General features: G+C 39.2%; 1 non-coding gene across 1 annotated transcript; it reads left to right on the top strand.

Annotated features, from left to right (window-relative positions):
* The first annotated feature begins 23,894 nt into the window (after positions 1–23,894).
* Positions 23,895–24,001, top strand: LOC113001533 (small nucleolar RNA R71). The gene has a single exon (XR_003266927.1). It is a non-coding gene; the product is annotated as a small nucleolar RNA R71 (small nucleolar RNA).
* Positions 24,002–24,366: the final 365 nt, after the last annotated feature.

Consider the following 24,366-nt stretch of genomic DNA (forward strand, 5'->3'; position numbering starts at 1 on the left):
GAAACAAGTCACTTGATGAAATGTGACTTTTGGAAATGATTTTTTGAAAACAGTCACTGGTAATCGATTACCATAAAGGTGTAATCGATTACACATCAACAGATGTGACTCTTCATTTTGAATTTTGAAAATCTTAACATTTTAAAACACTGGTAATCGATTACTACAATCTGGTAATCGATTACCAGAGAGTAAAACTCTTTCATAATGATTTTGTGAAAACTTCTTGTGCTACTGAATGTTTTGAAAAACTTTTTAATACTTATCTTGATTAAGTCTTCTCTTGATTCTTGAATCTTTGAGTCTTGAATCTTGATCTTAATTATTCTTGAATCTTGAATCTTCTTTGAATCTTTCTCTTGATTCTTGAATTGTTCTTGACTCAATCTTGAAATCATTCTCTTGGGCTTTTTGTCATCATCTATGTCATCATCAAAACTTCTTGAATCAACTTGATTCATCATCATGAAGCTTGCTTCTACAGCTCAATTCGGATGGCAAGAATCAAAATGTTTGCAAATGATCGTCCCTGGACAAAATTAGGGTATGACAGTTGCCCCTTGTTAGACAACTGGCCTCAGATATCTTAAGAATGGGGGGGGGGGGGTTGAATTAAGATATTACAAACTTTTCACAATTAAAAATTCTATTTTGATTTTAACCTAATCTCAAAATTTCTTTCAAAATGAACAATCAAATAATTATGAGAATTAAACTTATTGAAAACAGGCAATAATCAATAAACAATAAAAGAGTTTAAGGGAAGAAAGATTGCAAACTCAGATTTATACTGGTTCGGCCACACCCTTGTGCCTACGTCCAGTCCCAAAGCAACCCGCTTAAGAGTTCCACTATCATGCAAAAGCCCTTTACAAGTTCTGAACCACACAAGGACAACCATTCCTTTGTGTTTTGATTACTTTACAACACAAGACCCTTGGTCTATTAATCCCTTTTTAGAAGTAAGATGAAGAGAAGAAGAAATCTCTCTTGAAAGAGATAGATTGAAGAATTGAGCATTCAAATAATTCCTTATTGATTTGCAAGTGTATTGGCCAAGGAATTTTTAAGAGGATAAGATGATTTTGCTTTTTGAGAGGATAAGACCTTTTTGTTCTAAAAAACTCTGAGCAAATTCGTGTTCCAAGTCACATATAAATAGACCTTTGATGGCCATGTAAAAACCACTTGAACAGATGTGACCCTTGGAAATAATTTTTCGAAAATATCCTCTGGTAATCGATTACAAGACTTGTGTAATCGATTACAGGCTTTAAAATTTGAATCAAAACGTTGAGTAACTGCTGGTAATCAATTACCATCCATGTGTAATTGATTACACAGTGTAAACTTTGAATTTAAATTTCTAAAGGCTGTTATAAATTATTTTGGTCATTGGTAATCGATTACATCCTCTGGTAATCGATTACCAGAGAGTAAATCTCTTGAAAAAGACATTTTAGCTTTAATTTCTTGGCCAAACCTTTTGCTGTTTCAATTTGGAATTCCCTTCCTAAAACACTAGAGATCTTCTTGATGAAGTATCTTGAATCTCTTGGATTTTTGTCTTGATTTAAATTTGAGAAGCACATGTTCATAAGGTATCGAAACATCAGGATCATATGGCATCATCAAAACATCAAAGTCAAAGTCTTTGCTTCTACAATCTCCCCCTTTTTGATGATGACAATTTAATTCCTGAAATCAAGATACAAGCAGAGTATATGCAAGATATAATGTTACGTTCACTCATTTCATACTCCCCCTATGTTTTGGAATTTATGATCACATGATCACTTGATTTCTAAGCTTCTAAACGCTTCTAAACCACTCCGTTTCTCTCCCCCTTTGGCAACATCAAAAAGCCAAAGTACGTGGTAAACAACACAAGAGCATTCATATAATCCAATATAACTAAAGTTCATAGAATCATTTATAAGTCAAAACCAAATATAAACCAACCAAATAGAATCCAATCATAAAATACTAAGTGCCAAATACCGAAAGATATCTATCCTTGTGTAATTGATTACACGTAATGGTAATCAATTACCAGAACAATATCTAGGTTGTTTCATCAAAAAATATATATTTCTATGCTAAGAACATCTATCTATATCAAATATTAATACTAATACTCATTTATTTCAATCAAACAAGTATTAACCACACAATTAACACACCAATCAAACATAATCAATATCTTAGAATAAAAAATCAATCAATCATGAAATATTAATATTTCAATCAACCAATCAATCCTTAGTTATCCAAATCACTAATATCTAAGAGACACCTGATTATCTTCTAATGGAAAAGAATGTTTTTAGGGAGAGGTTTTGTGAAAATATCAGCAAGCTGATTCTTTGTATCAACAAACTCTAACACAATCTCCCTTCAGAACATGATCTCTTAGAAAATGGTGCCGAATTTCTATATGTTTGGTTCTAGAATGTTGAACTGGATTTTTGGAAAGATTGATTGCGCTTGTATTATCACACTTAATAGGTATATGGTCAAGAAGAATTCCATAATCAGAGAGTTATTGCTTCATCCATAAAATTTGTGCACAACAACTGCCGACAGAAATATATTCCGCTTCTGCAGTGGATAAAGCAACACTATTTTGTTTCTTACTATGCCAAGAGACTAGAGCAGATCCAATGAACTGACAAGTTCCACTTGTGCTCTTTCTATCTATTTCAGAACCGGCAAAGTCTGAATCAGAGTATCCTATTAAGGTGCATGTGGAATTTCTAGGATACCATAAACCTATATTCATAGTGCCTACTAAATATCTTATGATTCTTTTAATAGCACTAAGATGTGATTGTTTGGAATTTGATTGAAATCTAGCACACATACACACACTAAACATTATATCAGGTCTGCTAGCAGATAAATAGCAAGCAGTGCTCATTGGTGTAGCCATATGCTTAGCATTTTCCATGCCGAATTTGTGGATTAACTCTTTGCAGTACTTGGATTGATTGACAAAGATACCATCCTTGGTTTGTTTAATTTGTAATCCAAGAAAGAAATTAAGTTCTCCCATCATTGACATTTCAAACTCACTTTGCATGTCATGAGAGAATTCCTTGCACAATAATTCATTAGTAGATCCAAAAATAATATCATCAACATAAATTTGAACCAATAAAATATCATGTGATTTTCTCTTTATGAAAAGAGTAGTATCTACTTTTCCTCTAGAGAAGTCCTTTTTTAGAAGGAACTTACTCAAACGCTCATACCAAGCCCTAGGGGCTTGTTCCAAACCATATAAAGCCTTTTTCAATCTATAAACATGATTTGGCTTATCTAACATTTCAAAACCTGGGGGTTGTTCAACATATACTTATTCTTGAATTAAGCCATTTAGAAAAGCACTTTTAACATCCATTTGATAATGCTTAAAATTCATTATGGATGCATAAGCTAAAAGCATTCTAATGGCTTCTAATCTTGCAACTGAAGCATATGTTTCTTCATAATCTATACCCTCTTCTTGATTATATCCTTTTGCAACTAATCTAGCCTTATTCCTAATGATTATGCCATGTTCATCTAACTTATTCCTCAATACCCATTTTGTTCCTATGATGGGGTAGTGTCGCAACCTACCCTTTTGCGGGCGAGCGAGGCGAGGCTCATGGGTGCGTCTTCCAAAGGAGAAAAATACGCGGAGTCGCCACCAACGTTTATTTGTGGAAAACGTCAAAAAAACCGAAAGAAATCGGTCATGAAGAATATTCCAGATTCGGGAGTTGTATTTACGTTTGAGGAAGGTATTAGCACCTCTCACGTTTGTCCCAAAGGACAACAGCCTTAAATTTAGAATTGTGTGAAATTGTGTATTTAAACTTTTATTTCTTTTTTAATTTTTGAGGTCGACAAAAGCGGGGCTCTTGCTCCTACGTACCCTCCAGCGAAGAGGAAATCAGACCTACGTCGTTCTTTCTAAAGGGCGAATCAAGCGATTCTTTTTACTTGGAAGGAGGTACGGAAAGTAAATGAAACGAGAATAAAAGTACGCGAAACAAATGGGGACCATCAAGGGTACATAGAATGAATTGAAAAGTTCGATTTCGGGAACTTACCGGTTAAAGACCGAAGAGCGACGAAGAACAGTTAAAAATCTTCACGAAATCACCCACGAAAACGTTACGGAAGCGCCTCGGCTTGGATTTTCTTCACGGAAACAATTTTCCTCACTAATTTTAAGTGATTACGAAGTACCAGAAGGGCTGAACCCCTTTCTCCTCCACTCCTCCCCCTATTTATAGGAAAATAGGGGATGAGCTTGCCACCCAGCTCGCCCAGGCGAGCTCAGCTCGCCCCGGCGAGCTAGGTTGCTTCCTCCAGAAGCAACCGCCTTCTGGAGGAACATCCTGGAAGGCCCAAGTGGGCCTGGTTTCTATTTGCACCCATTTTTTTACTAAATACACCCCCTTTGCTTTTTTTGGTGATTCTTTTTTCTGTAGCATTACGAAACTTTACGAATTTTGTAACGATACTTGTTTTCTTTCCGTAAGGTTACGGGACCATACGGGTCACGTAATTACTCCTTTTTTGGCTTTCGGAACGTTACGGAACCTTACGGATTGCGTAACAACGCCTCCTTTTGATTTTCGACATGTTACGGAAACTCACGGATTGTGTAACAATGCTTCCTTTTGATCTCCGGCATGTCACAGAACTTCACGTATTGTGCAACAAAGGGTGCCAAGTACCTCGAAGCGGTCAAACAAAGGTTGCATGCCATCAAACAATGGTCCCCGGACAAAATTAGGGTATGACAATTGCCCCTCTTTACTTACCTTTTATCGGAGATAAGAGGAAAGCGAAGATAAAACACTGATTTCGTCCGTCTTCGCCCTTTCCATGATTAGTTTATGACGACTCCCATCTCTCCTTCTTCTTTCTCTGCACAACACAATACAAGCACAAACAACAAAAAACACCAATAACATAATATACACATATACACATGTTTGGCGAAGGAACCAATCGGGAAAATAACAAAAAACAATATTTCTCAGTCACCGGAGGCTCCGCGGACACATGAACAGCGCTAGGCAATCAATTCATGGGGCTCCGAATAGGATGGTGGAGGATAGACGAACAACGCTAGGCAATCAATTCGTGGGGCTCCAGACTCGATGGTGGAGGATGCATGAATGACAACCAATTCATGGGGCTCCGAATAAGATTTGAGGGTGGAGGATAGACGAACAGCGCTTGGCAATCAATTCATGGGGCTCCAGACTCGATGGTGGAGGATGCATGAACAACGCTAGGCAATCAATTCATGGGACTCCAAATAAGATTTGAGGGTGGAGGATAGACAAACAGCGCTAGGCAATCAATTCGCGGGGCTCCAGACTCGATGGTGGAGGACGCATGAACAACGCTAGGGAATAAATTCATGGGACTACGAATAAGATTTGAGGGTGGAGGATAGACGAGCAGCGCTAGGCAATCAATTCGTGGGGCTCCAGACTCGATGGTAGAGGACACATGAATAGCTCTAGGCAATCAATTCATGGGACTCCAAATAAGATTTGAGGGTGGAGGATAGACGAACAGTGCTAGGCAATCAATTCGTGGGGCTCCAGACTTGATGGTGGAGGATGCATGAATGACAATCAATTCATGGGCCTTCGAATAAGATTTGAGGGTGGAGGATAGACGAACAGCGCTAGGCAATCAATTCGTGGGGCTCCAGACTCGATGGTGGAGGACGCATGAACAACGCTAGGCAATCAATTCATGGGACTTCGAATAAGATTTGAGGGTGGAGGATAGATGAACAGTGCAAGGCAATCAATTCGTGGGGCTCCAGACTCGATGGTGGAGGACACATGAACTGTGGAAGCAAAGCTTCATGATGAATCAACAATGATTCAAAGGTGTTTTGATGATAACAATGATGACAACAAAAGATGATGACAAAGGTGATGAACAAAAAGCTTAAAAGATCAAAGAACAACTCAAGTGAATCAAAGACCATCTCAAGTAAATCAAGAACAAGCCAAGAGTTCAAGAATCAAGGAGAATTCAAGACTCAAGAAGAAAGCCTAGAATCAACAATCATGACTCAAGATCTCAAGAATCAAGATCAAGATTCAAGACTCAAGATTTAAGAATGAAGAAAAGACTCAATCAAGATAAGTATTAAAAAGTTTTTTCAAAACTTTGAATAGCACATGAGTTTTTGACAAAACCTTTACCAAAGAGTTTTTACTCTCTGGTAATCGATTACCATATTGTTGTAATCAATTACCAGTAGCAAAATGAGTTTGAAAAAGTTTTCAAACGGAATTTACAACGTTCCAAATATTTTCAAAAGGTTGTAATCGATTACAATATTTTGGTAATCGATTACCAGTGTCCTTGAACGTTGAAATTCAAATTTAAAAGTGAAGAGTCACATTGTTTCACTCAAAAGCTTTGTGTAATCGATTACACTTATTTGGTAATCGATTACCAGTGTTTGTTTCTGAAAAATCTAAAGATGTAACTCTGCAAAAAGGTTTTGACTTTTTTCAAATGGGTTTTAAGTTTTTCTAAAAGTTATAACTCTTCTGAATGGTCTTCTTGACCAGACATGGAGAGTCTATAAAAGCAAGGTTTTTTTTTGCATTTAAAATATCTTGAACACTTTTCTAATCAATCCTTTACAAGCCTTGAATCTCTTTGAACTTCTTCTTCTTCTTTGTACCAAAAGCTTTCTGAAGTTTCCTGGTTTTCTAAACCTTGAAAACTTGTGCTATTCATCCTTTTCATTCTCTTCTCCCTTTGCCAAAAAGAATTCGCCAAGGACTAACCGCCTGAATTCTTTTTGTGTCTCTCTTCTTCCTTTTTCCAAAAGAACAAAGGACTAACCGCCTGAATTCTTTTGTGTCTCCCTTCTCCCTTGTCAAAGAATTCAAAATGACACAGTCTGAGAATTCTTTTGATTCTTCCCATTCCCTAATACAAAATCGTTCAAAGGTTTAACCGCCTGAGAATTCTTTTGTATCCCCATTCACAAAGTATCAAAGGTGTAACAGCCTGAGATCTTTGTCTTAACACATTGGAGGGTACATCCTTTGTGGTACAAGTAGAGGGTACATCTACTTGGGCTTGATTGAGAACAAGAGAGGGTACATCTCTTGTGGATCAGTTCTAGTGGAGGGTGCATCCACTAGGTTCAAAGAGAACAAGGGAGGGTACATCCCTTGTGGATCTTTGCTTGTAAAAGGATTTTTACAAGGTTGAAAGAAATCTCAAGGACCGCAGGTCACTTGGGGACTGGAGGTAGGCACGGGTTGTTGCCGAACCAGTATAAAAACTCTTGTGTGTTTGTTTCCTTCTTCCCTACTCTTTTACTTTCCGCTGTGCATTTAATTTTCGCTTTTACTTTCTGTTAAGTTTCTCTTCTACTCCATATTCTCTTAATAACAAAAGTAAAAGCCTTAAAAGAGTAATTTTTTAATTGGTAAAGTTTTAGGAATAATTAATTCAACCCCCCCTTCTTAATTATTCTGAGGCCACTCGATCCAACATGAACAGCACTAGGCAATCAATTCATGGGACTCCGAATAAGATTTAAGGGAGGAGAATAGACGAGCAGCGCTAGGCAATCAATTCGTGGGGCTCCAGACTCGATGGTGGAGGACGCATGAACAACGCTAGGCAATCAATTCATGGGACTCCGAATAAGATTTGAGGGTGGAGGATAGACGAACAGCGCTAGGCAATCAATTCGTGGGGCTCCAGACTCGATGGTGGAGGACGCATGAATAGCGCTAGGGAATCAATTCATGGGGCTCTGGATAAGATTTGAGGGTGGAGGATAGACGAACTGCGCTAGACAATCAATTCGTGGGGCTCCAGACTCGATGGTGGAGGATGCATGAATGACAAGCAATTCATGGGGCTCCGGATAAGATTTGTTGGCAGGACCGAATGGTCCACCGGGTTTTTTCACATAAAAAGGCAAACATGCTTTAGCAAGGAAAAATAAATCATTCACGAGAGCACCATATTTTAGAGAAACAATATACCCCTGCCAAAAGTAATTTTCCGTGTAACCGAAAATGAAGGGCAGGATGTCAACATTTAGCTTTTAAATGAACATTAAGGGGAAATGTCGGGTCAAACTGAAACTGGGAATAAAATCACTCATAGTGTACAAAAACTCGCACAGGTAAGTGTTTTTCCCTAATACCAAACCATAGCTGCACCATGACTTGCACATGATTTCCTATCGAACCAAAAGATCACACGCACGATCACGGATCAATAGGATTTTCCTGAGGGTAGTGTTTTTGGAGAGGAAGCTGGGTGTTTCAGTCTTTTCCTCTTTGTTTATGTGGGGCGGGATACCGCCAGTCGGGAGCGACCTTGAATGGCAATCCCAAAGTAAGAACTACTTCAAAAATGGGTTTTCCTTTGCCGGCAGTCATTTGCCCAGCCGGAAATTTATCTGATCAGAAGATCTTCTGTTCTCTTTCCTGGTTTCCTGTATTGATCGGGAATTATTTTGTTTTTCCTTCGATCTTTTTTTTCTTTTTACTTTCTTCCGATCTTCGATCAGGAATCCTTCTTTTCCTTTTCTTTTCTTTCTTTTCATTTCTTCCTTTCCGATCTTTGATTGGGAATTCAGGTTTTAGCATTCGTTATTCGCTCTCCCTTGAGGAGATTCTGCTGTCCTTTTCTTCGGGGGAAAGGTGGGGATTCTTTTTATGGGCCAAGGTTCAAAGTAGCTTAAGGTTGTGTCTCAACAGGGTCTTTTCATCGTGCGAGTCCGATTTTGATATCTGGGGCAAAACAAATTCGTGTGTCAAGGTGTCGGTCTCAGGTTGAATTTCCATATTATTTCCATGAGGCACGCGCAACAATGGTGATTTGGAAAAAATGTGAAAAATTAGTCATGGCTACAGCTATGTGGGTACTCAAGCATCCAGTTTATGGCATTGTGATACTAAGGCTTGGGATTTACACAAGTAGACCCAATATTTCCAAATTATGTTCTTTCATCGGTTCAATGAATCCATCCATTTTTATCTCGGTTATTCCAGAAAATAAACTCTTAGCGTCAGTCTCTTGTTTCCAAAAGATATGTTTGCTCTCTATGAATGATTTATGCTTCCTATGATCATAACATGCCGACCTCCGAGGTCTTTCCTTCTTTTTTCTTTTTGTTTCATTTTTTATGTTCGCAAAAACTATACATCCATCGCCATCTATGAGAAAAGCTTTTCTTTGTACACCTACATTCCTATACACGACGAACTTTTTCTGTATACACACGCATTAAAAACTCTTTCTCTTTATATCCACACGGTCTATATACAAACTCTATTCCTGTTCAAAGATTTCTTTTTTGTTTCTTCAATACACACTCGTGGTTTATACAAAAATTTCTTTATATACACTCGTTGCTTCACACACGAGAATTTCTTGTCACACATTATTTACACACACACAAAATCTTTCCATACACTTTTTACATATAAAAAACTCTTTTATTTTCTTTATATATATAGGCATGACATTTGTTCACAACGCCTCTTTCTTTTTCAATTCTTGGTGTTATCATGATTTTTGTTCGCTTTATTTTTAGGACGATGTTCCTAAAGGAGAACTCTACAAGGTTTCGAAATTTCAACAAACATTATCGACAATAACGAAGTAAGCACTAACGCGACAGTCCAAACAAAATGTATGCACAAAACAAAGGACAATCGAAAAAAAAACAACAAAAACAAATGTTAGTCCCTCAAGTCATAGAAACAAGATAACATACAAATGGTAAATGATGGAACATATGAATTTGGGGATCCCACGGTCATGTGGTTCCGCATGCCACCAGACTCTTGGGTCACGGTAACAAAAGGTGGGGTGGTCGACAAAAGCAGGGTTTTTGCTCCTATGTATCCTCAATTTGTGATGAGGAACTCAGACCTTCATAGTTCTTGATAACTGTGAGACTAAAAATAGTCTCGGTGTTTTCTTCCCTAAAATGCGAACATGCTTTAGTAAAGAGAGAAAACTTCCAACTGATCAGAGCAACATATGCTTTTTGGATGAAAAACAATGGGTCTATCGGGGAAGGAGAATATGCTGATGAAATTTTCTCATAATCGTAAAAGAGATTTTGGATGTTAGCATTTCGTTTCTAAATGACCATTTAGAGGAAGCACTGGGTTCAACAAAAATAGAAGAAAATCACTCAAAGTGTATCAATCGTACACATGTAAGTGTTTTATCCTAATTCCGAACCATAGATATGTCATGACTTGATTTTGCAAATTATTTCCTATCAAATCAAAGATTACATGCGTGATCATGGATCAATGGGACTTTTTTCTTGGGAATGGTTTGTTTTCTTGGTGGGAAATTTGGCTTTGAGTGTTTTTGGCCTTTTCCTTTTCTGTTTTTGTTTAGTGTGAGGCGAACAAGTCACCGACGCACATGATTTTGGTTGGCAATCAAAGGGAGAGGACCACTTTAGGTCATGGTTTCCTTTCTTTTATGTTTACTTGGTGACAATTCTGTATTGTTCAGATATTGTTTGGTCCAAAGACCTTTCTGCATATTTCTTCTGTTTTCTTCCAATCCTTGATCGGGAATTTTCTTTCTTTTTTGCTTTCTCCCACTCTTTGACTAGGAATTTTCTTTCTATTTTTTTTGCTTTCTCCCACTCTTTTGATTGGGAATTTTCTTTCTTTTTCGCTTTCTCCCACTCTTTGATTGGGAATTTTCCTCTTTTTTTTTTCTTTCGAGGGTAGGGATTGACATTCTCACCCTGGGTCAAGGTTTATGGTAAGTTGGGATTTCGGCTCAAGGCTTGTAGAATGGCTGGTCATGATATATGTCAGGGTTTGGCCAGTGGTTCGGGGATAAAGGGGATGTCCCACATTATTTCCATGATACACATGCAACAATGATGATTAGGAAATTTTATGCAAAACTGGTCATGCATGCACCCATGTGGACACTCAAGCATTATGTTTTTATGGTCATGTGACACTAGGGCTCAGGATTCATTTTCCCTATTTAAGTCAACCAATGTTTCCAAAATATGTTCTTTTATCAATTCATGCATTCATCCGAGTCTATTTTGCGGTGTTTGGGAAAATTTTCACAGCATTCACCCTTCAGGTGTATACACACATTTTTTTTCTTTCAAAAAACTGGTTATGATCAGTGAATCTTTTTTCAAAGAAAAGCTGGAAGTTATTTCTCTTCAAAAGCATGTTGGCTTTTCAGCTGAAAGATATATTTTTGTTCTCTTTTTGTTTTTGTTTTTGTTGTTTTTTTTTTCATGAGGTATTTTGCTACCTAAACATGTGTATATTTTTGTGAGGTATTTTTGCTATATACATGCGCATCCAAGGTATCTTGCTACCTAAACATACATACATACATATATATATATATATATATATATATATATATATATATATATATATATATATATATATATATGTGAGATATTTTTGCTATGTACATGCATATCTAAGGTATCTTCCTACCTAAACATGCATATATATATTTTTTGAGATATTTTTGCTATATACATGCACATCCAAGGTATCTTGCTACCTAAACATACATATATATATTTTGTGAGATATTTTTGCTATATACATGCACATCCATGGTATCTCGCTACCTAAACATACATATATATGTTTTGTGAGGTATGTTTGTTATATACATGCATATCCAAGGTATCTTGCTACCTAAACATACATATATATTTTGTGAGATATCTTTTTGCTATATGCATGCATATCTAAGGTATCTTGCTGCCTAAACACACACACACACACACACACACACACATATATATATATATATATATATATATATATTTTGTGAGGTATGACTACCTTCCGAGCTTGTGCTTGTTTTATTTAAATTCCTAGGATTATTAGCAACTAGGTGTGTCCTACTATGACTTGAGAAACAAAAGGTGATCAAATAACAAGCAGAAACTTAAAAGTTACTAGGTTACCTCCTAGTAATGCTTCTTTAATGTCTTGAGCTGGACGCCTTATGACTTGTCGGTCACGGACCTAGTACTTTGCTTTCCTTTGGCTTTGGACTTGGTCACCTGCTGGTTGGCCACGGGTTGTAGGAAACGCTCTAACCTTTTTGTGGATGAGCTGAGGTGAACTCTAAAGGTGGCGATAGTGCATTTGTTGCCCGCTGCCGGCCATCCCCAGGCTGCTGTGGTGTTTCGCCTTGCGCCTGCCTGGGGGCGCAGTACTTCTTGATGAAAGCCCGGTTAATAGGGGGCCTGATGAACTTGCTGGGGGCGACGGGAACTTCGTAGAACTTACAGAGGCCCGTAATCAGAGCTGGAAACCCTAGGACCCTGTTGGACTTCTTCGGGTCCACTGGGTGTCTTGTGGGCGTGATCCCTGCAAACAATAGATGACATCAGAAATCAGTTGAGCGATCTGCATACTTACCTATGTCATGATGGCATGACCTTGCTGGGGGCGACGGGCACTCTGTAGAACTGACAGAGGTTCATAATTAGAGGTGGAAACCCTAGGACCCTGTTGGACTTCTTCGGGTCCACTGGGTGTCTTGCGGGTGCGATCCCTGCAAACAATAGATGACATCAGAAATCAGTTGAGCGATATGCATACTTACCTATGTCATGATGGCATGACCTTGCTAGGGGCGACGGGCACTCCGTAGAACTGACAGAGGTCCATAATCAGAGCTAGAAACCCTAGGACCCTATTGGACTTCTTCGGGTCCACTGGGTGTCTTGCGGGCGCGATCCCTGCAAACAATATATGACATCAGAAACCGATTTAGCCACATGCATCCTTACCTATGTCATGATGGCGTGACCTTGCTGGGGGGAACGGGCACCCTATAAGACTGACAGAGGCCCGTAACCAGAGCTGGAAACCCCAGGGCCCTGATGGGCTTCTTCAGGTCCACTGGGTGTCTTGCGGGTGTGATCCCTACAAACAATAGATGGCATCAGAACTCAGTTGAGAGATGTGCATACTTACCTATGTCACGATGGCATGAACTTGCTGGGGGGACGGGAGCCCTGTAGGACTGACAGAGGCCCACAACCAGAGCTGGAAACCCCAGGGCCCTGTTGGGCTCCTCTGGGTCCACTGGGTGTCTTGTGGGCACGATCCCTACAAATAGTGGATGACATTAGAAATCAGTTTAGCCACATGCATACTTACCTATGTCGGAATGGCACAGACCAGCCGATACTTTCGTAGGGGGAGATCGGCATTGCGGTCCCTAGGCAGAATGTTGCTAAGTAGCAACGTCATCTATATATGTGTAAGAGTGGTCATGTTGGTGCACATGATCCGCACTCGTCTCTTTGCAGCGGTACGGGTGAAATCTTGCCCCGGTATGCATAGCAGCTGCATAATAGCCTCCCTGTCTGGATGTGCTCGCACAGTTGGTCGCCTTCCAATATCCGGGGGTGGCCCAGGAACTGATAAAAGGAAATTACTGGCCCCTTAACCGGGAGCTCAAGTCTCGGTTAAGCATTTAAGGTCAGAGGACCTTAAATTGTCTTAAGATGTGGATATGTATCCCACTAAAGGTGAGGACGCATAGCTCTCTAAAGGCGAGGGCGTGCAGCCCTCTGAAGTTGAGGACGTGTCGCCCTTTGAAGACGAGGACGTGCAGTCCTCTAAAGGCAAGGGCGTGTAGCCAACTGAAGGCGAGGGCATGTAGCCCTCTGAAGGCGAGGACGTGTAGCCCTCTGAAGGAGAGGACATGTAGTCCTCTGATGGTGAGGACGTGTAGTCCTCTAAAAGTGAGGGTACTAGTACCCAAGGGTCCACCCTTATGAGAAAGCAAGAGATCGGCTCATCGAGAGGGCCGGTCTTCCCAAATTCACAAGATTGGAGATTAGAGGTAAGAAATCTATGCATTTAACATGATTTTTAGGGATGCAGATGCGTGCAACCTTTGTCTTGAAATGTGGTAAATGCAGACTTCATATGCAACAATGAAATGTATTGGAAAGTTGTACAATGTTCATGACATTCTTTCCCTATTTTGTGATTTTGATTTTGATTTAATTTTTTTTTTGTGGAAAACAAAGATTGACTGTCCTTTTGAAAGAGGTGATAATTCATGCAACCTCATCCTATTTTTTGCAAATCTCTCCGTGAACTCCCTCAGAGTGTATGTTCTGTTTGATTTAGTCACTTGACCATTTTGGAGTGACGGCAATGGAGCCGTTTGACGTTTAATCAATCCATTGAAATTCTAGGGTTTGTCCCCCCCCCCTTTTTTTTGTTTAAAAACATCGACGGGTGAGAATTTTTTATCTGCCCCTATGTTCACTTGAGGCGCATGCACAGTGCCCCTCATTGCCCCAGTGTAAGGCTTTGAGGTACCAATCGTTTTCTTTCATCATGACCTTGTAGCAGGGAACCTATTGGGTGAGAACTTTTAATCTGCCCCTAGGTTCGCTTGAGGTTTATGCATGGTGCCTTTCATTGCCCCAGTGTAGGGCTATGAGGTAACCATCGTTGTCTTGTTTTCACAACCTCGTAGTGAGGAAGAATGAAAGAAGCAGTTGATTCTTGCAAAAAGAATTTTCCAAGGATGAGAAATAGTTTAAGGATTTTTTCAGTTGATGGATTAAGTCAAATGACTCCTATGTAGAAGCAAGATGTTTTGATGTTTTGATGATGCCAAAGGATCAAGTGCTTCTAAGACAAGAATCCAAGAAAATCAAGATATATGATCAAGTTGATCTCTAGAATATTAGGAAGAAGTTTCCAAATTGAAAAAAGCAAAAGGTTTGGCCAAAGAATTCTATCTAAATCATTTCAAATTGAGATTTACTCTCTGGTAATCGATTACCAGCAGCTGAAAATGTTTATAACAGTCACTACAAATTCAAAATTTATAATGTGTAATTGATTACACATGGATGGTAATTGATTACCAGCAGTTTATTGAACGTTTTAATTCAAATTTTAAAGCCAGTAATCGATTACACAAGTCTTGTAATCGATTACCAGAGGGGATTTTCAGAAAATAATTTCCAAGAGTCACATCTATTCAAATGGTTTATGAATGGCCATCAAAGGTGACTTGGAAACACAAATTTAAAGAGAGTCTTCATTGCCCAAAAAGTTTTATCCTATCAAAAGATTAAGAGTTTTTCTGAACTGAACTGTCTTATCCTCTCAAAAAGATTTCTTGGTCAACCACTTGTATATTCAATAAGGAATTTTGATTGATCTTCATTGTACAATCTATCTCTTTTAAGAGAGATTTCTTCTTCTCTTCTTCTAATTTCTGAAAAGGGACTAAGAGACCATGGGTCTCTTGTCGTAGAGGATTCTTGAACACAAGGGAAGGGTTGTCCTTGTGTGGTTCAGACTTTGTAGAAGGAGTTTTACAAAGAGAGTGAAAAATCTCAAGTGGGTTGCTTGAGGACTGGACGTAGGCACGGGAAGTGGCCGAACCAAAATAAATCAAGTTTGCATTCCTCTCTTCCATTAAACTTCTTTTATTTATTGCTATTTATCTTTTGCTTTAAAGAAGTTTATTTTGAATTGTCTTCTGAGTAATTCATGATAAGGGTGCATTGTTAATCCAAAAAGAGAGAGTGAAAGTTTAATTGGGGAATAGTCTTTGTATCTTAATTCAACCCCCCCCCCCCTTCTTAAGATAACTGAGGCCATTTGTCCAACATCCTATTCTTGATAACTCACTTCTCTCTAAAAAGACAAACTTTCCGGAATGATAAAATGAGGTCACATGAACGTCTTGAAAACACAGTCAATCAAATTCTTTTTTTTTTCTTTTTTGAACTCTTTTTTTATTTTATTTATTTTTATTTTGAAACTTATTTGTTTTGAACTTTACTCATTGTTTTACGGCACCCGCACCAACGTGCAAGACGAGTAATCTCTGATTGAACGGTCTTGGAAGTCAGCACTCAGGAGCGCATGTCGCTCGAGCAAACAAACCAATGGCTTGCACCCACATTCCAGTGGAAGCAAAGATGTAATTACGAGAGGATGAGGGACAAAGATGTCAGATTTATCCATTTATTTAGCGTTGTAACTGTGGCATAAACTTGAAAATCCTGATGAGTCATTAGAGACATCTAACAATAGCTTTCAAAATTGCCCCATGTGTGGTGTCGCTTGTCAATGTTGGGATTTACATGCGATTCTCCTCAAATTTCAGCCAGCCCGCATCAATTGGACCTTGCACCTTACGCTTCGAGGTCATACAGTGCTCAATCGAATGCTGATCGAGGCCGTACCCGAATCAAATAAATATGAAAATGCAGTAACTAGGAAGTGATCCTAGGTCGTTTCCCAATGAGCAATGACAAACCAAATGTTCATAATATACTTGCGCAGTAACAGTAACGATTGGGGGGGGGGGGGTTTGTTTGTTTTGTGATTGAAGAGCAGAACAAGTAAACTAGAATATGAAACTACTAATATTAAAAACGGGTTGTTTCCTCTGATTCAGAAGCCATTCTCTTATCCTGGGTTATGGAGAATTCGTCCCTAACAGTCAACCACTTAATCCAACCCTATTTCAATTTACTAAGCGAAAATCAACTTAGGGTTGTCAATACGTGATTAGACACCACATACACCAGTTAGCCCTTCGTCCATTAAGCATGAACACAAGTTAGGCTCAGAGGCAATTAATCGAACACGAAGTGTGCACTGATTAATGTTCACGAATTTGGGATAACTGGTGAAGGGAAAACTGCCAGGAAACCACATTACAAACGAAACCTCAAAGAGAGTTGGGCTTCATCCTCAAAAGGAAACAACACCAGAAAAACTAGCCTTCCATAGATTCAAACAGAAAACGCAAATGAAACATGAAGCAGAAACGTAAATGAACAGAAATGTAAATGAAACAGAAACGTAAATGAAAGTAGAAGAAGAAGCAAGAACGAAATTGTAATTAGAAGCAGAAAACGGAAAATTGCATTAAGAACGAAAATAGTAGCCTTAGAACAGAAAAACGTAAAGACCTAAAACAAAAGCTCTGAATAATAAAATAGCATAACAGAATAGCCTTGCACAAATCCCAAGGCTGCTATTTAAAAAGAGTCACTCAAAGTTACTGGGCCCTATTACAATACTCTGGCCCCAAAAGAAATAAACACTAAACCACATAAAATAAAATTGCGAAATTTCCTAATTAGAAATTAACTAAGGTAAGCGCTGCTTTATTTGCCCTCTTCAAGTCCAGAACCAAAATTCGGATTAAGCCCAATGTTTCATTAATTCCTGAAATTAGATTAAAAACATCAAATTAGCTAAATGAGCCCAAATAATAAAACTGCCTAATTAATTGACAATTAAGACCAATCAGTAATTAAAATGGTGCAAAAAGGGTTTAGAAAATAGAAGAAAATGATGGCACATCAAAACCCCCCATACTTAGCTTTTTGCACTCCTGGGCAAAATGAAACAAAGAACAAAATCCAAGGATATCAAAGAGAGGCAAACGAAAACATTCACATATTTCTCAATGAACATCAAGGAATGAAAGGAATGGGTAACATCTAACATAAGGATATCCGAAAAGTCAAGACATTCATGAAAATCATCCAAGCAACCCAATCATGGCAAAATAGTTAATCAGCTCAAGAATGAAAAGTGATAAAGCCTCACAAGATATACACTCTATCTCTCAAATGTTTAGGCTACTATTTACCCTCAAAGCACCCATGAAAACAAACACCACATAAACTTGGCAAGATTCTAAAATTGAAAATCAACCCATAAACACAAGCACATGAGAATCAAAAGGTCTTTTAAGGTTGTAATGGGGCCAAGGACAAGGTATGGAAAAATATGGAATAAGTGGCTGAATCCCAAAGGAATAGAGGAGCAATGGGGAATAAGTGCATAATAAGAAAACATAAAAGAAGTAAAGATAAAATTTAAACATAAAGAGTAGAACCAAGAGTCTCATCATTCTTTTGTCATTTAAGATCTTATTCACTCAACTTTACTGCTTTTCTTCTTCTTTTTCGATTTTTTTTTATAATTTTTTTTTACTCTGTAGCCTTTGAGAAACAACATCATATTCAACATGTCCAACATTTAACCAATATGCAATGTACATCAAGTATGGCTCAAAATATATCATGAAGCATGGCCAACAAAACATGTTAATCAATGAAACAAAAACCCCCACACTTATTCCCAAAACAATTCCAAAGCTCCAAAATTCCTTAAGGATATGGTGATATCATGGTTTTTCACTTAAGGCTTGTAATGAGCTTCAAAACAAGGAAAGGGAAACAAGGCTCAAAAGGGCTATCAAAGGAATTAAGTCAAGGTAAGTCTATTTGGCTAGAAGCTTATAAGAACAAAATTGCCTCAATCATATCCAAATTTGCATGTGAATTAGGAAGCATCAGCAAGAATCAAGCCAAGGCTATTGTGCAAGCAATCAATGGGGCAAAACACACCAAATGATTATGATGATGGATGGCTCAAATTCTCACAAAGGTAAACTCATCACTTCCAAATTGAGCTTTCAAAACTATCATGACATGTAGAGGAGAATCAAAGATTTCAAGTCACAAAATGTCAAAAACTTTTATTTTCAAAACAATTACCCATTTCTTGAACATATCCTATGATTCAAAGAAAAACATGCAAAGTCGTACATGCGCACAGAATTGACCCAAAATATTAAACTAAAATCTGACGAAACTAACAACATTAACAAATTAACACAACTAACAAATTAACAAAACCAACAAAACTAACAAAAACCAAAGAACACTCCCCCTCCATACTTAAACAACACATTGTCCTCAATGTAGCACAATTAAGAGATTAAAAACAATTAAATCATCAAATAGAATCGGACAAGTGTAATAAAAGCAAGGAAGGAGATAAGGAAGAGAAGAACTCCCTAAGTCATGGTAGAGGAAGAGTAGGGTGGAGTAAGGAAGTCTCTTCCACCACTACGTCCACTAAAGAAGGGTTTGTGAGGAATGGCTTAAGTCGATGGCCGTTGACCTTGAAGCTCTTGTTTGTGGAGTCGCTTTTGATCTCAACTGTACCATAAGGAAAAACATTAGTAACAACAAAAGGACCAATCCACTTAGACCTCAACTTACCACTCATAAGTCCAAGCCTAGAATTATACAATAGCACTTTTTGCCCCACCATGAAGTCCTTCTTAACTATCATGCTATCATGGAACTTCTTGGTCTTTTCTTTGTAGAACTTGGCATTCTCGTAGGCTTCTAGGCGGATTTCATCTAACTCACTCAGTTGCAACTTTCTTTCCTCACCAGCTTGATCCATAGAGAAGTTGCAAGTCTTCACTGCCCAGTCAGCTTTGTGCTCAATTTCCACTGGAAGATGACATGCCTTTCCAAAGACAACCCGATAAGGAGACATTCCTATGGGTGCTTTGTAGGCAGTCCGATGTGCCCAGAGAGCATCATCAAGCCTGGTACTCCAATCTTTCCTGCTTGGCTGCACAATCTTCTCTAAAATTCTCTTGATTTCCCGGTTAGAAATTTCTGCCTGTCCATTGGTCTGGGGGTGGTATGGTGTGGATACCCTGTGTACCACCCTATACTTTTTAAGCAGGGCATGCATTGTTCTGTTGCAAAAATGGGTTCCTTGATCACTAACAATTGCTTTAGGTACTCCAAACCTGCAAAACAGATTAGACCTGACAAAGTCTGCAACAACTTTAGCATCATTAGTTCTAGTGGGCTTGGCTTCCACCCATTTTGAAACACAGTCAACTACAAGGAGAATGTAAACATAACCAAAAGAGACAGGAAAAGGGCCCATGAAATCTATACCCCAGACATCAAACACCTCACAGAATAGCATAGGTTGTTGAGGCATTTGTTGTCGCCATGTAAGTGTATTTCCTGCTCTCTAACACTGCTCACAAGTGCTGTAGATCTTCCACGCATCTTTAAAGATGGTGGGCCAATAAAAACCACAATCAAGCACTTTGCGAGATGTACTTTGAACACCCAGATGACCTCCTGGTGCGAAAGAATGACAGAACTGTAGGACTGAGTCAGTCTCATGATCTGGAATGCATCGTCTAATTACCTGATCACTGCATAATTTCCACAAGTAGGGGTCATCCCAAATAAAATGCTTAGCATCACTTTTAATTTTATCTTTTTGGGCCTTAGATGCTAAGGGAGGAAAAACAGAGGCAACTAAATAATTGACAATGTTAGCAAACCAGGGAGTAGAAAGAGAGTCAAAAATACTATACAATATATACAAATGATCATCCGGGAAATCATCCCGAATGGGTGAATCCGCATCTGATACACGTTTGATCCGACTCAAATGATCAGCAACTAGATTTTGTGCTCCGCTCCTATCACGGATCTCCAAGTCAAACTCTTTGAGCCAGAGCATCCATCGGATCAACCTAGGCTTAGAATCAGCCTTCTTCAACAAGTACTTTAGAGCTGCATGGTCAGTATAAACAATAATGCGGGTACCAAGCAAATAAGATCGAAATTTTTCAAGAGCAAAAACTATGGCTAGAAGCTCTTTCTCAGTAGTAGTATAATTCTCTTGGGAAGCATCTAAAGTCCTAGAAGCATAATATATCACCCTGGGCAATTTATCAATTTTCTCAGCAAGGACAGCCCCCAATGCATAATTTGATGCATCACACATAAGCTCAAAAGGGGCTGTCCAATCGGGTGCCTGGATGATGGGGGTGGTAGTCAGCGCTCTTTTGAGGCAATCAAAAGCCTCTTTGCATCTGTCATTAAAGTCAAACTCCACCTCCTTTTGCAACAAGTTGGACAGTGGAAGGGCTACTTTGCTAAAGTCCCTTATAAAGCGCCTGTAGAATCCTGCATGACCAAGAAAAGATCGCACCTCTCGCACACAAGAGGGGTAAGGCAATTGTGAAATAACAGAAATTTTTGCAGGATCTACTTCAATACCCTTATTGGAAATAATGTGGCCTAAAACTATACCTTGCTCAACCATAAAATGACATTTTTCAAAATTTAGAACAAGGTTAGTTTCAATGCATCTATTCAAAACTTTTTCCAAACTATCCAAACAACCATCAAAAGAGGATCCGTATATAGTGAAATCATCCATAAACACCTCTATGCAATTTTCTAAAAAATCACTGAAAATACTAATCATGCACCACTGGAAGGTACTAGGGGCATTGCCCAGGCCGAAAGGCATCCTCCTATAGGAAAAAGTGTCGAAGGGGCAGGTGAATGTGGTCTTTTCCTGATCCTCAGGAGCAATAGTAATTTGCATATAACCAGAAAAACCATCAAGGAAACAGTAGTGGGATTTACCTGCCAGGCATTCAAGCATCTGGTCAATGAATGGCAGGGGAAAATGGTCCTTTTTGGTAACCTGGTTCAGCCTCCTATAGTCAATGCAGACTCTCCAACTATTCTGCACCCGAGTAGGAATCAGCTCCTCCTTCTCATTTTTTATCACTGTGAGGCCGGTCTTCTTCGGGACTACCTGGACGGGACTCACCCATTGGCTGTCGGAGATAGGATAAATGATTCCAGCTTGCAAAAGCTTGGTTATCTCCTTCTTCACTACATCAAGAATCACCGGGTTGAGTCTTCTCTGTGGCTGTCTTACTGGTTTAGCTCCATCCTCTAAATTTATTCGATGCATACATGTGGATGGGCTAATACCAGGAATGTCAGCTAGGGTCCAGCCTATAGCCTTCTTATGCTTCTTGAGAACAGACAACAACTTCTCCTCTTGCTCATCAGCAAGGGAGGCAGGTATAATCACTAGAAAACTCTTGCTATCATCCAAGTAAGCGTATTTTAAATTTGATGGCAGAGGCTTCAATTCTGGTGTGGTCGGCTGGATAGTGGTAGAAGGAGATGGTTTCTCAGCCTGTACCTCATATAGAAAGTCAGAGGTATATGTACTTCCTGAAACATGGTTAGTCCTATCTGACTCTATAAAATCAATCTCAAGAGGTAAACACCACCACCAGACATGCAATCAATATCACTTTCAGATTCACTCTCAGCATCAAATTCATACATATGATCAAGTACAATTTCAAACTCAATGCATGAAGAGTGAGAGGCATGCAGATTAGAGTAAAGATCAGTCATGTATTCATCAACAACATGGTCAATTATTTCAGCACGAAATACAGAAAGATCTTCAGATGAGTATTTCATAGCATCCAGAATGTTAAAATGAACAGTTATATCACCAAACTCCATGGATAGTGTGCCTGCATATACATCTATCTTAGTTCTAGCAGTTTTCATAAAGGGCCTGCCTAGAATGATGGGAACTGATCTTTGAGAAAATCCATCCTCCATATTCAAAATATAAAAATCAACAGGGAAAATTAGTTCACCAACTCGAACCAAGACATCTTCTATAAACCCAACAGGATATGCAACACTTCTATTAGCTAAATGAATCACCACATCAGTTGACTGCAAGGGACCTAGAGATAGAGAATTAAAAATAGACAGAGGCATAACACTAACAGAAGCTCCTAAATCTAGCATGGTATTCTCGAACTTACTATTCCCTATAATACAAGGTATGCTGAATGTACCTGCATCTTTACATTTTTCAGGAATTTGGGGAACAGATTTACCAATCAATGCGGAGAAATTTCTACCCATGCTAATTCGTTCACTTCCTTTAAGCTTCCGCTTATTAGTGCACAACTCCTTCAAGAATTTAGCATATCTTGGAATTTTCTTTATTGTATCCAGCAGAGGTATGTTTACCTCTACTTTTCTAAATGTTTCCAAGATCTCTTTCTCTGCCTCTTCCATTTTTTTGTTGGAAACTACTCTTGGAGGGAATGGAAGAGGAGGGATGTGCTTCTTCTGCAAATCAGAATTGCCAGTGGAAGATTCACCTGCACAGAAATTGTTAGGTAAATTTTTGTCATTACCTTTTTCTGGGTTAGAGTGAAGTTGGGCAGGTTCATTTGCAGATAAGGAAGGTGCTACGGGTTGAGTTCCTTGACACTGCTTTCCCGACCTCAATGAAATGGCACTGACATTTTTGGGATTTTGGACAGCTTGAGAAGGCAGCTTGTCATAATTCTGGGACTGTTGTTGATTCAACTGGGTAGCCAATTGTCCCATCTGATTGGTTAAGCTCTGAATGGAGGCTCTGGTCTCTTGCTGAAACTGCATGTTCTGCATAGTCATTTGCCTCACAAGTTCTTCGAGGGAAGGTTGTGGAGGGGTCTCAACTGTTGGCTATTTCTGGGGCTGTTGTTGTTGGATTGGTGGAGGAATGTATGGTCTGCTTGGGCCAACAACATTTTGGAAGGAAGGAGCAGGCTGTTGTTGTTGCTGTTGAGGGCTAGACCATCTGAGATTAGGGTGATTCCTCCATCCAGGGTTGTATCTGTTGCTGGAGAGGTCATAATTGTTCTGCTGTGGTTGATTTTGTTGCTGAGGTTGAGGTGGTCTATTGTAAATGTTTGCAGCATAAGCTTCGGGCTGCTCAATTGCTCTAGGTTGCTGCATGAAAGGGCAAAGGTCTGTATGGTGGTCAACAGAGGAGCACAAACCATAAACCCTTGCGACAGGTACAGATTTCTGATTCAAGGCCAGCTGGGTTACCAAGTTAACCAATGCATCCAGTTTGCCTTCAAGCTTCTTAGTCTCAGATGATGTAGCTGAGTTTGTAGCTACCTCATGCACTCCTCTAATGACTATGGCATCATTTCTGGCGCTAAACTGCTGGGAGTTGGAAGCCATCTTCTCAATTAAATTTCTGGCTTCAGCAGGAGTCATGTCTCCAAGGGCTCCACCACTGGCAGCATCTATCATACTTCTCTCCATATTATTGAGTCCTTCATAAAAATATTGGAGAAGAAGCTGCTATTGAATCTGATGGTGGGGGCAACTGGCACATTGTTTTTTAAATCTCTCCCAGTACTGATATAGGCTTTCTCCACTGAGTTGTCTAATACCTGAGATATCCTTCCTGATGGTTGTGGTCCTGGAAGCAGGGAAATTTTTTTCAAGAATACTCTCTTAAGGTCATCCCAGCTCGTGATGGACCTTGGAGCAAGGTAATACAGCCAGTCCTTTGCCACTCCCTCTAATGAATGACGAAAAGCCTTCAGAAATATGTGATCCTCTTGGACATCTGGGGGTTTCATGGTGGAGCAGAGAATATGAAATTGTTTCAAATGTTTGTGCGGGTCTTCACCTGCAAGGCCATGAAACTTTGGAAGCAAATGGATCAGTCCAGTTTTAAGAACATATGGGACATCCTCATCAGGGTATTGGATGCACAAGCTTTCGTAGGTGAAATCAGGTGCAACCATTTCCCTTAGAGTCCTCTCACGGGTGGG

The sequence above is a fragment of the Glycine max genome, chromosome 4 (genome assembly GCF_000004515.6).
Source record: "Glycine max cultivar Williams 82 chromosome 4, Glycine_max_v4.0, whole genome shotgun sequence".
Classification (NCBI taxonomy): domain Eukaryota; kingdom Viridiplantae; phylum Streptophyta; class Magnoliopsida; order Fabales; family Fabaceae; genus Glycine; species Glycine max.